The following is a 4,793-nucleotide window of genomic DNA, read 5'->3' as shown; positions in this document are numbered from 1 at the left end:
GATTAACAAGAACAGTTGAATGCATGCACTAATGCCAAATGCTAACACGGTATACGCAGTCAAAACTGAATACACCGTTCAGTTAAGCTAAACCAAACTGTCCATTTGTGATAAATAAAGTTATATTTCACAATCACCTGCCTGACGTACATCATAAATGTGAAGCAAGTGGTGTCTAATAGTAACAATGATACATACAAGAAAATGTTGAACCAGAATCAATTCAAGCTGTTCTTACTAGGTAGGCTGGCTTTTCTGATGTGTGTCCATAGTTCAGAGTTTCAAAATAGATATCAAGTTGTAGTAAGTTTGACCTATTTAATACAGAATTTGAAAACGAAAACAGATACATATTTCAATAAGTAATTAAAAAATAGTTATATATAAATCGTCGAAGAGAGATACAGTGATATACACAAGTACTAGAAGTGAAAGTGTTTTGGGTGTCATGGCATTTGAGCACCTTTTCTAATATATCACACGTGGAATGTCTCAAAAAAGGCATAACAAAATAGAATATATCATGCGCTTGATATTTACTTAGCATCAATTCAATTGATGAGTTAATAATTATTGAATAATTGGTTATTTTTATTAGTTATTAAATATTTACTTTTTTTTTAAAGATTTTGTAATTATACATTTATATGTATTTGATCAAAGTAGCGATATGGGTGAGAAATCGGTGTTTTATCGATTGTAATTAGTACAACTGTTTTACTGTGTTTTTGTTACTTGATGAGTCAATTATGTAGAACAGGATAGGCCAAGTGTGTGAAGTAAAGTGGTTTAAAAAATTTTAAAAGCTTAAAAATATTCATTTCACATTGATTTCTATGCAATGAAAACTTTACCCTACCTTGTTGACACCATATCATTCAGTATTGTAGCTTTACGATTTTTTGTCGTGATCAGGTCCAGAAGATTTTCCTATTAGAGAATGATTCGTGGAATAAGTAACTGCTTAGTGAAATTGTAAATGGAAATCAGAAATCCCGTGACGTTAAAATAGTGACGGATGTATTTACAAATCTTGTCAAGGTTAACATGCAAAAATAGTGACTTTTGAAGACACCACAGAGAAGAAATTTACGATGCTTCCAAACGCTCAGATAGTTGGAGTTTTTTTGAACTTTGTTGAACCTTAATAATCTTAGTAATCTTAGTATTTTAATAATCTTATTTATAATCAATAATCTTAATTTACGAAAACGTGTACTCTTCTAAAAATCGTTATTGACACTTTCAACGTTGTGCAATTTCGACGATTTGTAAAGTGAGGAATATGTGTAGAAAAATGGAATTTGTAATTAAAGACGTCCCAAGCACTATAACGAGATTGATGTTCAGACGTTTTACTTGTATATTAATAATGTCATTACCCAAATAGGTTTATACGCTTCTTAAAACCATGTCAAAAGTATTCAAACACAAACAGTTTTTTTACTACATTTTAACTAATTCACTCAGATCATTGTATTTTAATTCAAACGGTCCGACCAGTAATCATACTTTAAACTACATTAACTCTAACTGGAGGATTTGTCGTTTTCGATCAGAAAACCAACAGAATGTTTGCAGAAACTGATGAAAGTATCAATAATTAGACATTTACCTGGAGAGACAAAACGGAGACTCTTACCCACCGTTGAATCAATAATGTGCAGGGTATACGATATAACAAGTACATATTATAATAATTTACATCTACATCTATAATCTACATAAATTACATCTACCAAACAATTATACAAAATGTTCTGGGTACAGTTAGTACAGCTACAGGCTTACAACAGCTGTGATCTAGTGACACTGTAAGATATTAAAGTTACCATATGGATTTTTTAATTCATAAAAGAATTTGATAATAGATTCAAGGCCTACTTGATAAATTAATTTTAAATAACATATACCAAGCCCTGTTTGTAAGTAAATAAGTTGCAATTAATAATGTGTAAAATAAGCTTATTTGTTACTGTACCTACAATAACAAACTATTTACAAAGCTATTTGCAAGGTACTGACTGACAAACATAGACGAAGACTTTGTCTATGTTTTTTTTCACATTGAGTAGGAATCTATGATACGATTGCTCTGTAAATTAAAAATCCCAAATAAATACCCAAAACTCATCCATATGGCCACTTTAAGACACATCCTACTAAATCAAGGTAAATCAAAACTATCTTTATTTATAATATCTACTTACCAGATATACATCAGAAGGCCACTGTGATTGTGAAATGGTCATTGTGTATGAGCGATCTCTACAAGAAAAAGTGATGTATCAGACGGTTAGTTTCTGTAACCCTTTAGAGGCTTTTAAGTTGGGCAAATCTCGGGCTACAGACTTAAGGAATTTCTGATTGAAAAATGAAATTTTTTTTTCAAATAATCTCATTTCATTAACACAGTATTTCAGAATCAGTCAATCGATCGATTCGATCCATCCATCCATCTATCCATCGATGGATCGTTCGATGGATTGACTGATGACTCAATCAATCAATCAATCAATCAATCAATCAATCAATCAATCAATCAATCAATCGATCAACCAACCAACCAACCAACCAACCAACCAACCAACCAAACTACCAACCAACCAACCAAACAAACAACCAACCAACCAACCAACCAAACAACCAACCAAACAACCAACAAACGTTCCGTCGTACCAGATTCAAATACCATAGTTCTATGCAATAGCTGAACAAGGATATAGTCACATCAAAGGCTTTGGAGAACATGTGTATCTTCATTTGATGGTAGTGTTCCTGAAAGTTGGCTCGATGCGTGTCTTATAACTAAAGCTACACAGTTCCACAATCTTGGAAATTATTTTATCATTTATAGTATTGACTCGTTATTTTGTGTCATGTGTTAATTACAGTGTTAACTTACTTGCAAGCTGGGGGACAGTCGCACTTCAGTATGTCCGATTGATAGAAGTACTGTATGAGGTTATAGCAAATTACTGACAAGAAAGGAAAGGGAAAAATACATTTATGTGTAATTCTTTGAACTAGAAATGTGTTTCGTCAGCAGTGTTGTACAGGACATTGCTATAGTTACGGGAAATATAAGCATTTTTAATATTTAATGCAATATATTAAAGAGTCATCTATCGAACGTAATCTGTCTGTCTGTTCGTCTGCATGTCTGTCTGTCTCTGTCTGTTCGTCTGCATGTCTGTCTGTCTGTCTGTCTGTCCGTCTGTCTGTCTATCTGTCTGTCTGTCTGTCTCTCTCTCGCTCTCTCTCTCTCACACACACACACACACACACTCTCTCTCTCTCTCTCTCTCTCTCTCTCTCTCTCTCTCTCTCTCTCTCTCTCTCTCTCTCTCTCTCTCTCTCTCTCCCTCCAAAATTTTGGATGATGAATGTTTTCCACTTGTACACATGTTTAATGCCTTCGACTTACACTATGCTTTGTTAGTGTTTTACATTCAAACTATAGTGACTCTCACTAACCTTCAGTCGAGTTCAATGATCGACAAAGAGGTATCTCGTTATCCTTGTTGTCTACACATCCGCAGTACTTCACTAATGCTCTCTGAAAACATGCCTTCTCACATGCCTGAAGACGGAAAAGAGCAATTGTCCACCAGTTATTCACAGCAAATAGAGTTCTCAAGTTTACGGTTTGTAGGTATGCAAGTACACGCATTTGTTTGATTGATACCTTTCAAAAGCCATTGAATTTACATCTGGTCAGATGTTGCTTTATTTGCAATTTAGTGAGTTATAAACATGGTCTTTCTCTTTGCTATTACCAATTTTATTTTTCAGGTAAAGTTCTTTTATTGATATCAATTAAAAATCAAACTAATACCAATTTCTTAGTCACATTACCGCTGGATAGTGTAGTCTAATAACATAAACTATTTTTTATGTCAAATTTTGACGTTTCATTGTCACTAATTCCTTTAATACTGATATGATATAAGGGTATTAATACTATAAAGTCATTGATTAGATAAGTTACATAATGTAAAAATATTATTTGATGTTTGTATTTCATATAGTTCACTTACGGCTGCTGAGTATTCGGTGTGAGTATTAGAAGACTGGCTGTTCAAATCTTCCAGCGGTTTATCTCTGCAGAGGCCATATGGTGGCTTTTCGCGAGTCACGTGGTTCTGAAAATGTGTTAAAAATTATAATTTCAAATTCTTTTCGACAGTTATAGTTCCTTCCTCGAGAATAGTACCTCTGTGCAATGTGTAGTTGAGTTTCGGGTTGAATAACGATTTTTGTTTAAAGTCAGGAATTAATGTGGCAGCAACTCGGTCATACTTGAAGATGTCGTGATCGAAGAAGGTGATTCGAACAATTGTTTGTCGAGTTCAGGTGAAATCTGACTAGTTTAGTGCATATCAGACAAATGGTTGTGTACGAACCGTTAGAACTCAGATCACAGTCATACTCCCCCCCCCCCCACTCTAGCGATGCCAGTAAATGGAGGTGGTAGATAATGAATTCAAATTAACACTGGTAAGCTATTTCAATGTGTGTGTCGGTACAGCATAACATTTATATACAGTCATAACTCCCGAAATCGCCTACAAGGCTGATTATGATTGGTTATATAATATACATGTTTGGCATTACAAGTCTCCACAACTCCATGCCAAATGTTAGGCCTAAAAATTGCTTGGTTCCGGAGACCCGACCCCATCGAGTTTTTCACTGCCGAACCTAAACTTTATTTTACTTATTCGAGAATAAATAATTTACAATCACGAAAATTGTGAAGTCTCGCGAGAAATAGTTGATGCGGAAATTGA

The sequence above is a fragment of the Glandiceps talaboti genome, chromosome 11, assembly GCF_964340395.1.
Source record: "Glandiceps talaboti chromosome 11, keGlaTala1.1, whole genome shotgun sequence".
Classification (NCBI taxonomy): Eukaryota; Metazoa; Hemichordata; class Enteropneusta; family Spengelidae; genus Glandiceps; species Glandiceps talaboti.
The sequence above is the reverse complement of the archived record's forward strand: the minus strand, read 5'-3'. Positions refer to the sequence as shown.